Source organism: Cetorhinus maximus, chromosome 31 (genome assembly GCF_964194155.1).
Source record: "Cetorhinus maximus chromosome 31, sCetMax3.hap1.1, whole genome shotgun sequence".
NCBI lineage: Eukaryota > Metazoa > Chordata > Chondrichthyes > Lamniformes > Cetorhinidae > Cetorhinus > Cetorhinus maximus.
Window position 1 is genome coordinate 17119065 of NC_135909.1, and position 12780 is coordinate 17131844.

General features: G+C 45.1%; 1 long non-coding RNA gene and 2 other non-coding genes across 3 annotated transcripts in view; 1 reads left to right on the plus strand and 2 right to left on the minus strand.

Annotated features, from left to right (window-relative positions):
• The window catches only part of LOC144670309 (uncharacterized), a 621539-nt gene that overhangs the window by 1967 nt on the left and 606792 nt on the right, over positions 1-12780 (plus strand). The gene's annotated exons all lie outside the window — the stretch shown is intronic.
• trnal-cag (transfer RNA leucine (anticodon CAG)) lies at positions 968-1050 on the minus strand. The gene has a single exon. It is a non-coding gene; the product is annotated as a tRNA-Leu (tRNA).
• On the minus strand, positions 12175-12264 carry trnar-ucg (transfer RNA arginine (anticodon UCG)). Its single transcript is given in 2 exon segments — positions 12175-12210; positions 12228-12264. It is a non-coding gene; the product is annotated as a tRNA-Arg (tRNA).

Here is a 12780-nt window from a genome sequence, read left to right on the forward strand (position 1 = left end):
ATCTAAAATTATTGAACTCGATGTTGAGGCCAGAAATGCGTAGGGTGAGGTGTTCTTCCTCGAGCTTATATTATTCTTCACCCTGGAACACTGCAGCAGACCAAGGACAGAAAGGTCAGAGTGGGAGCAAGGTGGAGAATTGAAATGACAAGTGACAGGAAGCTCAGAGTCAGGCTTGCGAATTGAACGGAGATTCCTCAAAGCCCTCACCCACCTGAAGCAGGTGACAACATATTGCGGCAGCAAATGCAGCACATTAAACTGAAAGAAGAACAAGTGCATCACTGTTTCACTTGGAAGGAGTATTTGAGGCCTTGGGTATTGAGGTACAAAGGCAAGTGTTGTGCCTCGTGCACTTGCATAGAAAGGTGCCGTAGAAAGGGGAGGGGTTATTGATTGGTGATTGGCTTCCTTGTTGTTTATAAGCTGAATGATTGAAAGAGAAGGAAATGATCATATCACAGACCTGAATTGCTAGTTCTGTTTTTCCCTCCACAGATGCTGTTTTATTGTTGTGTATTTCCAGCATTTTCTGTTTGTTATTATTTCTGATTTTCAGCATTCGCACTATTTTGCTCTGGTATCAGTGAACTTTCTGAGCTGTGTCCCGGTAGCCAAGGGTTTTTGTTTTATTCTTTCACGGGATGTGGGCGTCGATGGCACGGCCAACATTTATTGCCCCGGCCAACATTTATTGCCCCAGCCGTAATTGCCCTTGAGAAGCTGGCGATGAGCTGCCTTATTGAACCGCTGCAGTCCATGTGGTGTAGGTACACCCACAGTGCTGTCAGGGAGGGAGCTCCAGGATTTTGCCGCAGCGACAGTGAAGGGACAGCGATACTGCTCCAAGTCAGGATGGTTTGTGGCTCGGAGGGGAGCTTGCTGCTGGGGGTGTTCTCATGCATCTGCTGCCCTTTTCCTTCCAGGTGGTAGAGGTCACGAGTTTGGAAGGTGCTGAGAGAAAAATTGTCAGGAGTGGGATTCGAACCCACGCCTCCAGAGGAGACTGCGACCTGAACGCAGCGCCTTAGACCGCTCGGCCATCCTGACTGCGTTATGGCAGCAGATGGGCCACTAATCCATTGCGCTCTCCCCACAGCTGCTTTGGATCTGCTAAATGTTCCCAGCATTTACTGTTCCTGATTTTGCACCTTCTTTATAGGAGTTCTTTTTTTTTTTACTGACTGCCCATAACTTGTCTCTAGGGGCAGCTCCAGACACCGCTTTTCTGTGAGCTTTAAAGTCGGCTGTTTGCGCACTCATCACTTGCGCCATGGCTTCCATCCTCCGCGCCCCCCTCCCCACCGCTTCCCCCAAACAGCACCAGTACCATCCACCCCCACCCTCCCCACTCGGCCTGGCTGCGGTGTCTGGAACATGCTCACCCGGGGTCACGAGCCAGCGGTTGCTGTGCTGCTTCCTCCTCATTTCCATAAAGTGTGGTTGTTTAGAGCGACTTACTGGATCTGTGGTCATCTTGGCTGTTCTGAACCACAGTGAGTCGAGCCTAAACTGGCAACTGGTCCCGAGGGGTCGATCATCACTTGTTGGCATTTGATGGAGTGATCTTCGGAATTCGACTGGCCGAGATCAGCCTTTAAGCCTGAGGTCTGTCAAACACCTAAAAAAGGGGAGGTTCCATACAACGGAAAATACTCTTTCATAAATGATCAGTCTCTCCATTTTGGTATCTTGCTGGTTTGCGTAACTTTTTCCTGTCTGTCACTGCGTGTGTCCTGATAGTCTCTAACTGCTTTTCTGTGTCGTTCTCTGCTGCATTCGGAGTTGTGTGAAGCGCAATTGCGCAGCCAGGGTGAGCTTCCCAACACGTGTGCTCTTGATTAAAAAAAAGCACCGAGTAAGTGAACATTTTCCTGTCTAGCATGTAACACTACGAGGCAGGAAGGAATCCGTTTTTGTAGCAAAGTAGCACTGCGAAAGCGTGCTGGACCCATAACCCATGGATCAAGACCTTTTTCTGCTAGTTTTGTCCTCATTCACACCAAAAGGAAACAACTGGCTGCGATCGAAAAAAAAAAATAGCTTAATTTTCCTTTACAGTAAATTTGCATTAGCTTCTTACTTCCAGTAAACAATTCAGTCAGCAGCCAACCTCTCTAATCGCTTTTATTCACACACGGACACAAGCAGTAAGTGCTGAAAAATACACCAGCCGAGGATTTCCCCGTTCTTCGGCCCATTTCAGCCCATGGTCCGAGTGGGCTTCCCTTGTTCTCAGTCACTCCATGATGACTTGAATGGAAAAAAAAATGAAACAAATCTCTTCTGCGGAAGCATTTGGTGGAGTTTCTCGGATTAGCTGCTGTAGGTCCGATCCATACGACACCCTGCAGTAATTCATCATGCTAATTTGAACAACAGCGTCCTCCCTGCTACATGGACCATCGAGAAGGACAAGAGTGTCAGCAGAGCGGAAACTCTTTCGAGTTCCCAACAGTCACAGATTGCAACTTCTTTCGAGTACAATCACAGTTCTTGGTTTTCCAGGAGTGGGACATGAACCCACAACCCTCTGATTCAAAGGCGAGGGTGCGATGGACTGAGCCATAGCTGACAACAGCATCACGTCAAAGACACAGTAAATCATTATTTGGACAGATGTGATTATTCATTCTTAATCATTTGTTTAGAATATGGAATTCCATCCCCAATATCACCATGAACTGGGAAGGTTTCGTTCCTTCAGGTCGCATTAGATTCACATTGTGCAAAACACTCTGTGAGTGTCTCTGGTCAATGAACTGATGATGCTCGGACCTTTTAATCATTGGTCTTCGCAAGAGTTGATCCAGTTTTGACGGTGATTTGTTCTCTGGTGCCGGTTTACTCGAATTTCTCACCTGATTTCTCTGCTGTCCAATGAAGCTCTCTCAGCAGAATTTTGAATATTCCCTTGACCTTTCCTCACAGGATTCCAATCACAACCCTTTTGAACAATTTGTTAAAGGATTTACACACAGCCAGTTTCCAGGAACAGCAATGTGATAAAGACAATGGAATCTGTTTTGAAGTGATGTTAATGGAGGGACAAATGTCTCCGACACCGTGTAATAATTCCCCCGCCCCTCTCCATAATTGTGCAGGGTATAATTTACCTGAGAAGGCAGGTGGCACCTCAGTTTACCATATCATTTAAAAGCTGGCACCACTAACAGTGAAGCATTCACTGATTACTGCACTCGAGGGTCAGTCTGAATTTGTGCTCAGGATTCTGGAGTGAGTTTTGAACTCACAGACCCCCTGATTGTAAAAAGCAAGAGAGCAACTGACTGAATCATAGCTGACAGCAAAGTAAAAAAGGGAGAAGAGATTGCCCTCAGTAAGGAAAAGCAGAGATAGATTGTTAATTGAAGAGGTGTTACAGAAAATGAGACACAGACTCCCACAGTTGAAAGAGATGGGAGACAGAGTCTAGCAGGAATTTCAATTCCCAGTGTAGATAATAGAAAATATTACCTTTGGATCAAATATCGGATCCGATAAGGGGACAGATGTTTACTGGACTTAATGATAACACTTGTCTCAGCCGGATTCAGGCAGGGAGGGAGTGATGATCTCTGATTACCACATGTTCCCAGGAATGAATGAGGCAGCATTACAATACTGAGAAACTCAAAGTGACAAAGGAAGGATAACTCTTCAATCGACTCTCCCTGGGGAAAATAAAACAACATCTGCTGTGGTGTGTGAGTATTTTTGGTGTTCATATCACATCTCCACTGACTGGAAGAGTTTATGATTTATTATCACAGGTCGCGTGATTTAGTAAAGATAGAGCCACGACTTCAGTGTTTACAGCTGCTTGAACTTCTTTAAGAGGAAAGTATGTATCGCAATATTGTGTAATACCCCACATAGGGGTGATTAAATATTTCACTATATCCAGCTACAAACCACAGTGGAAACCGAAACCCCATCTTCCCCTCTCGGACGGATGTGAACAATCCAACCAGACTAGTTACAACTAGAGAAGCGGATTCTTACCCGGAGTCCTGGGATCAATATTAATCCATCGGAATCTCTGGAACAGATTATACAGTCATTGATCAGGTTGCTGCGGTGGGATGTTGCTGTGCACATTCAAGCAGTATACTCATTTACCAAGACACACCTCCGCTCCCGAACCATTGGCCGTGAGGTTTTAGGTGTTCCTGAGGTTGAAAAATGTGGTGGAAAAATTCCAGTTCCTCCTCCCGCTGCCTCTCTTCTTCAAGCTCCCTCCCTCTCTTCCTCCATAGTTCTCTCCCTCGCTCCCTACTAAGCTGTCCCCCCTCCCCCTCTCCCTTCTTGGATCTCCCTCCCTGACTCCCCCCAACTCCCGCTCCCGCCCCGCCCGCACCCCTCTCTCTTTCAAATCTTATTTCCTTTCTCTGGGACCGGTCTTCTCCCCAGGCTGCCGCTGGCCCCGGGCTCGGGGACTCTCAGGCCGGCCCGGGCTCTTTAACCGGCTCCATTCACAGGAAAAGCGACTTCAGTTTCCACAAAAACATCTTTACCCTTAAACTGAAATTCAGGTCATCGTGAAAGTGAAAATTGCGGACTGCGATTTCCGTTCCTGCTGTTTAATACAAATCGCTATGTGTGTGTACAGTGAGCAGAAAGAAATTGCTGTTGTTTGTACACATTTCTTACTGAACTCACTGTCATTCTGCTTTAACAGGACGAGTTTGAATCTCCTGATATATTGGAAAAATAATAGTGCGTGAATGTAGCTTACATAATAAAAGATTAACACCGCGCTCTCACCCAGTAACTGAATGAAACAACTATATAGAAGGAGACGGTTGTGGTTTTAAACTCCATGATGGACAGTTTGTGTTTTAATTCTGATACTGGGTAACAGAGCAATTGCACAAACAATAGACACACCACATCCCTGAAACATTGATATAAAACTGTGCAAAATGAAAACTGAGTGTGCATTTCACAAGCAGCTGGAAAAGATGACTTTCATCATGCTTTTGAATCGCATCATTTCGTCAATATCTCCAAACAATGATTATTTTCCAGATCTAAAATTCAGGATTTCAGTAAAACTCCGTGATCTGAAAACAGAATCTTCTACTCTACAGTCAAAAGCGCTACCGTTTTTCCCACCAACCCAGGCACAAGGACGGGTTGAATCATAATCTGATTGAGGCCACGGATGATCGAGTTTTGTTTTGTTTTGTTTTAATTGGTGAGATGCTGCAAACTGTGGAGGAGCCGAGGCCCAAATACAAAGAGTGAAAGTTATCGGAGAAGTTGACAAACTAATGATACTGGATTTGTGAGAGACCATTAAAGAATGATCCAGCACGGACTCGGTTATTCACGTCAAAAATATAAATAAAATGCTGGAAACACTCAGCCCATCAGGTAACATCTGTGGAGAGAATAAAACAAAGTCAACGTTTGAAATTTGTGACCTTTACTGTGAACTTTTGTATTCGATAAATAACAATTCGATGTCACATATCAACAATTCGCTGTTTGAGCAGCAACATTCAGAATAATTTCCCGGCTCCGCTCTCTGGAATCAGGTCTGACAGTATCTCTCGCAAAGAATCAAACATTAACTCTGTCCCTCTCTCCACTGATGCTGCCAGACCTGGAACAGGGCGAACGTTTCGATTCCAATGTGACTTCTTCGCCAGTTCCGGGAGGCTCTGTTTCACTCGCCGCAGATGCTGCCGGAGTTGCAGAGTTATTTTCAACAGCTTCTTTGTTTTTATTTCAGAATGTCAACAAAGCCGGGCCATTCAGGAGAGACTTTAAAAATATTGTTTCACGCAAAGATAGAGGTGTGAAACTGTCTTCCCTAATAAGCAGTAAATGCTGCCTCAATGAATAATTCCAAATCCGTGAGTGATAGATTTTTTGCCTGGCAAAAGTATAATAGGATATGGAATCAAGGCAGCTGGATGGAGCTAAGGCAGAGATGTGTCATTATCTAACTGAGTGGTGGAAAAGGAAGGCTGAATGGCCTCCTCCTGTCCCTCCACAGAGACCCGGAACCCTGGGCTCAGACACTCTCTTCAGCATCTGTCTCCATGGATCCTCGTCATTCTAGACTCGGGCACTCGCGTCAGGATCACACTTCACAGATAATCACTGACATTATCTGATTCTCCCGCATTTATTGCTATATTTTCAGCTGTAGTACTTTTAAAACTCCTGTTTTATAATTAGAGTGAATTTTACTGTTTTTATAAAACGAACAACATTGAACTTGCGCCTAACACAGGGATCCAGGCAGGGGTTGAAAGTCCAACTTAGAGTGAGTGAAGAAGAGTCTCTGAGGTTGAAAAGTGCACCGATGTCTTCAGCATCTCAGGAGGGCTCGTCCGGGAATTGAACCTGACAACTCGAGCAAACTAATTTAAAGAACACCCCTAAATGAGAATAATACCACTAAAGACTGGAACAACGAGGCAGCCAGGGACGCTACAACAACCAAAAATAACTTTCATTGTCTCCCAAATCCTTTTAACCAACCTGTCACATCACAATTGTTAAGTCAGAAAATGTAAGAGTTACACCACAGCTCAGGTAGTAACAAAGAATGTGAAACTGAGTTCAGGTCTCACATCGATGACCTTTCACCAGAACTGGGAAAAGTCAGTTTTGTAATAAGCTGTAAGTCAATGTAAGGAAAGAAAAAAAAAATCAAAAGCGACAGCCTGTGATATTTTGGAAATCGGTTTAAAAAATGAGAAATAGTTTATGCTGCATGGCCAGAGAGAGGGAAACATAAGCTCTTTGATTTTCAACAGCACAAAATGAGGCCCGTGGTGCCCCTGAAAACTCTCTGTAAGAACAATGGAACAAGTAAAGAAACAAAGGATGTTTCTGGAGGAGGAGTAAATGGCAGATTGATGAACAACTGCCATCCGAAAATAAAAACACGCGGAAAAGGAATCTCGAAATAACCTCTGTAAACAGGAAAAGCGAAGTCAAAATGGAGCGCGGGAGGGAGGGAGAATGGGTGGGTGGGTTGGGGACACTTTTCCAGAGCGATATTGTTGATCTCAATGATCTCACTGGAAAGCTGGAAAGTGTCTAATTGAAAGATGAGGCGCTGTTCTTCGAGCGTACCTGAGCTTCATAGGAACATTGCAGGAGGCCGAGAGCCGAGTGATCTGCGGAAGAGCCAGGCCGCCAGTCATTTTGTTTCACCAGCTTGACTGTGTGGATGAGTTGGATCGAGTTCCTGCTGATTTACCGGCGGAACTTGGGTATCAATTCTGTCACGAGAAACTGATACTCCAACACCTTCTGTCCAAAGACACTCCAACTCCAACATTTACTGTCCTACTGTGTCCCTGAGTCACATTCTGCTGAGTAATTAATTTCATTCCTGTTCAAATCCCTGATTGTTAATTCCCTCTGAACCGGATTGCTCAAACACAAGAAAAGGCTCAAACTCGTCTCAGTGTAAATACCACAATACAGTTAAAGTGTGGATAAAATCAAATTAAACTGCGGGACTCCAGTTCCGTCGGTTTCTATGTTCTTTCAGGCACGATTGAAACCGACTGATTTCAGCATCAGGATCAATCCAGATTCCCGTTACATGGACAAACCTTCTTTAACATTTGCGTGCATTTTCATCACGTGCGTTGCAGTGATATACTGTCTGCAATGATTTCTCGGGCTCTTAAACATGCTCCTGATTTCAATAAATGTCACCATCTCCAACGCAAAGAAGTTTGAAAAACCTCTTGGACAACGCACCCTGATCTGGCCAAATCAAAATCAAACTGTGGGACTCTCAGGCTGTGTTTAAACTTAAGAAAGCCTCTAGGACTGAGGTAATGGCAATCAGCACGTAAATGCATTGAATGGGTACATTAATGCTGATGAACTTCCAGCAAACTCTGGTGAACTCACTTCGGTGACTCTTCATGCTCTGTCCGGACCTGGAAAAATATATCAAATTTGCTTCCAATTTCCGCCCCTCCATCACCTTCACATCGTCCATATCCAGCACTTCCCTTCCCTACCTTGACATCTCTGTCTCCATTTCTTGTAATAGACTATCCACCAATATTCAAATCCAGCTCACTGACCCCCACAGCTACCTCGACTACAGCTCCTCACACCCCGCTTCCTGTAAGGGCTCCATCCCATTCTCTCAGTTCCTTCAGCACCTTCGCATGTGTCCCGATGAGGCAACTTTCCAAAACGGCGCTTCTGTCATGACTTCCTTCTTCCTAAATCCAGGTTTCCCACCCACTGTGTTTGGCAGTGCCCTCAACCATGTCCCGCCCATCTCCCGCGCCTCTAGTCCTCACACTTACCCCTCCCTCGCAGAACCACGATAGGGTCCCCCTTGTCCTCACATTCCACCCCACCAAACTCCATATTCAAAGGATTATCCTCCGCCATTTCAACCAACTCAATCATGATGCCACCACCTTCCCCTCATCCTCCCCGACCACCTCCCCCTCCCCCCCTCCCCCCCAAACCGTCAGCATCCCAGAGGGACCGTTCCCTCGGGGGCAACCTGGATCACTCCTCTATCACTCCCAACACCTCATCCCCTTCCCATGGCACCTTCCCATGCAATCGAAGAAGGTGCAACAATTGCCCCTTTATCTCCTCCCTCCTCACCATCGAATGGCCAGAATACTCCTTTCAGGTGAAGCAGGGCTTCACTTGCACCTCCTCCAATTTGGTCGACTGCATTCGCTGCTCCCAATGCGGCCTCCTCTACATTGGGGACATCAAACCCAGACTGTGTGACCACTTTGAGGAACACCTTTGGTCTGTCTGCAAGCATGACCCAGACATGTCTGTCACCTGTCATTTCAACACACCATCCTGCTCTCATGCCCACATGTCCCTCCTTGGCCTGCTGCAATTTTTCAGTGAAGCCCAATGCAAACCGGAGGAACAGCAACTCATCTTGCGATTAGGCAGTTTACAGCCTTCCGGACTTATCTTGAGTTCAACAGCTTCAGACCAGGAACTCTATCCTCTATTCGCACCCCCTTTTAGTCCCCTTTTTTCCTAAATTTTTAAAAAAATTTTATCCACTTAGTTTTATTTTTATTCGTTTATCCACAACTTAATCCGCTTTTTACCCCCTTCTATCTCATTTTCTAACTTTTTATTCCTCACCACCGACCCCACCCCCACCCCATCCCCCAAAGGGTCCCCTGTTACCTGTTGCATGTTGTTCTTTCACACAATGCTACCCGTGTTTCCTATTATCACATTCTGCTTTCTGACCTTTACATCACTATCAACACCTTTTTTTAAGCCCTTATTGCTACCATCAAAATTACCTTTGTCCATTATTTCAAGGCACCTTTGTCAATCTGTCATTTTTTCCCACTATCGCTGACCTTCTATCCAGCTTCACTTCCTCCACACTCCACACTTTGACTCTTGGGCTCCCTCCAGAAGTTGCATAGTTACAGAAATTAAAGCACCACTCAGTCCCTTCATTTAAACCAATGACTGCTTCTTTAAGGAAGTTCTTCATCCCGATTTATAGAGTAATTTGATGGAACATGCGAATACGAAGCAGGGGTAGGCCAAGAAGTTTTCCGATGTTGCAGGGATTGGGTCAGACTGAGAAACCATGCCTGACGGTCGAGAATACAGGACGACGAGGCCGCGACAGATTGAGACAGATTAGGCAGTGAGAAACAGCTTCTCTTTGTGCAAGGCACAGGTTTTAAACGAATCAGTGGGGACATGAGGATTCATCTTCCCTGGTGAGTGGTAAGGATCTGGAATGCAATGCCTGGGATAGGTGGTAGAGGCAGCTTAAAATCGGTGCTTTCATAGTGGAACTGGACAACTGCCTGAAGAGAAATGTTTACATGGCTATGGAGAGAGGGCAGGGGACTGGGATAGCTGAGTTCCTGTTGAAGAATCTCAGGACAGACAAAAGGCTGAATGGTCTCCTTCTCTGCTGTAACTTTTCCACTTGTACGGGTGTGAGGTTCTCTCTGTATCACTTTGTCGCTGGAACAGGATTTTAGTGTGGAATTCATTCTCCATTCTGTATCGCTCTGTCTCTTGTACACCGTGAGAGTGTGCGATTCAATGTGTATCAGTCAGTGTCTCGTGCCACCCCTGAGTTAATGATTCATTCTGGATCTCTGTGTCTTTTACTCGCAGTTTGGGTGTGGGATTCATTACATGTCTGTCAGTCCCTGAGACACTTTGCAAATCTGGATTCATTCAACCCAGAATATACCTCACTGAAAGTGGGCCATTTGTTCTAACAGGTAAACTGCCCGACAAGATCCTCCCTCTAGAATACTTCATGTAACATTCTCTGTTTATCCCTGAAATTCATTCTCCCTCCTAGACTTATCTAGACTTCCTTTAAATGCAGTTTATCTAATCGTCTCAGTTGCTCCAGGCAATAGTTGGCCTGTAACTGCTGCCGATTCAATGGGAATAAATTAACTAATCATGTTTTCTTAAATGTATTTCATATTTGTATTTCTATGTCTGCCCCATCACATCACATCACAAATTCCTCACATTGACCTGTTTCTGCAACACCGACAATGTGAGTTTCTACCGCTCTGTTGCGGCCAGTAGATGGCAGCACATTCTGATATAGTGAAGTTGAGAGATCAGAGACAATCGAGAAGACTTGTTCACACGATTTGGAAAGGGACAGTTTTCGAAATACTATGAGAATGGAGATGACCTTTTCTTATATGTATTTTGTAACAAGCAATAGTTATCGTCTGTTCCTCGATACGATGATGACATCCAGTCAGGGCCGTGAGTTTCTGCCATGGGGCTTCATGTGAGTGAACAGGCCGATTCTCGGTCCACAGATCATTGGACACATGGGGACAGGATGTCCCAAGAGGTAGTGAGATCCGGAGTGCAGGATTTGCTTCCTGTCACTTCTCCTCAGTCGTCGTTCTGCCTCATGATTGAGACCTTGTGACTCAGAGTGTGCTGCAGCTTGTGGGATGAGTTTTGGTCATTTTGAATGATGAGAAGCAAGCTCCTCGCGGTCATTAATATGAATGCTGCAGCGCTTGAATGAACATTTCAGAGAATGTTTGTAGCGTTTTCGTTGTCCTCCCCTGGAATGTTGGCCATTTGAGAGTTGAGAAAACAGGACCTGGAGGGTGCGACACTTTTCGACCATCCGGACACAGTTTGCAGTCCATCCAAGTTAATGTTTCAGGAGTTTGGCCTGAATGATTGATGAGCTGCATTCAAGAACGCCACTCCAGTTTGTTCGGCAGCGCTCCCATGGAATCTGGAGAATGCCGCGGAGACATTGCGGATGGAATTTATCCAACACTCTTATGAGTCGCCGATGCACAGTTAAGTAATTATTACGCTGTATTCGACCCGTCAGCCGTTGTCTTGTGTGTGTAAGCGAGATACAGGCTTGTCGCCCCTTCTCCACTCCATTATTGCTGCATTCAGCCTCCCAAAATCTTTCATAATTTTAAAGACCCGTATGAGGCCACCCCTCAGCCTTCCTTTTTCAAGAGAAAAGGTAGACATCCTGATAATCATGCCGTGCCTGTTTACCACTTGTTTATTTTTTCATGGAATATGGGCGCTTTTTGCAAGCCCAGCATTTGTTGAGCATCTCACATTATCCTTGAAGTTACGAGTGAAGCAAATTACTGTGGGTCTGGAGTCACATGTAGGGCAGGCAAGGGAAGGGCGGATGATTTCTTTCCGTAAAAGGCATTCGTGAACCGGGTGGGTTTTTACTACAATCGATGATAGTTTCTTAGCCGCCATTACTGAGCCGAGATTTCAATTCCAAATTTAGGAAATATTTTAATTTAAATCTGCTCTGTTGGGATTTAGACCCGTGCCCGCAGAGATTAACCTGGTCCTCTGTATTGTTAGTCCAGTGACATCAGATTCAGCTAATCCAGATTCAAGCGAAGATTGCAATTATCCCAAAGCATTTTATTAAACCGATTGATGCAAAGATTTTTGTTCCAGTTGGGAACATCAATAACTTCACGAACTTGATCAGATATTGTGGGTCTGTTAGGAACTACACAAAATACAAAGGTGAGTTAGAATCTAATGCACAAATTAACACGAGCAGAGAGTGTGAGAAAGAGCCTTGAAATGTTTGGAAGGAGACGCAGAAACTTCAGCTGACGAGTGAGACCGCGGTTTTCAGGAAGTTAAACAAATTTCAGCATAAAATGACCACGGCAGGACTCGAACCTACAATCTTCTGATAACCTCAGCCAATACCACCGAAGTCAGACGCCTTATCCATTAGGCCACGCGGCCAGCTCTCCCATTCCCTGTCGTGGCCTCCCCTCTACCGTTGCTAAATTCCAGAAAATAAACCACAGAACAGCCCCTTCATATCAACCATTACCAAAGGAAGCCGTTCTTCCCGAATTAATGAGCAATTTTATCTATGTTTCCGACGTGTTAAGACGATAGTGTCAGAGAGAGAAAAACTTCTGCGAATTTTGGAATTGGGGGAGGGGTAGGGGTGTGGGGGCGTTGGGGCGCAGTCAAAAAAACATGACGTTTCCGGGGTGAAATTAGGAAACTTCTCTCTCAGCAAAGGGGACTGGAATTTCAGAGATCCCATCGGGAAACAGCACTTTAATTTTAAATCTCAGTTTGATAGATTTGTATTCATCAAATATATGATGGATCAGTGAGAAAATGGGTATTTATCTGTATTGGAAATTTGTTCTTTGAAATATTATTGAAGACATTGAGTTATGCATTTACTGCAATCGAACCCAGGTTTCTATGATGATAAATAAGAATTCTACGCCAGAATCACCA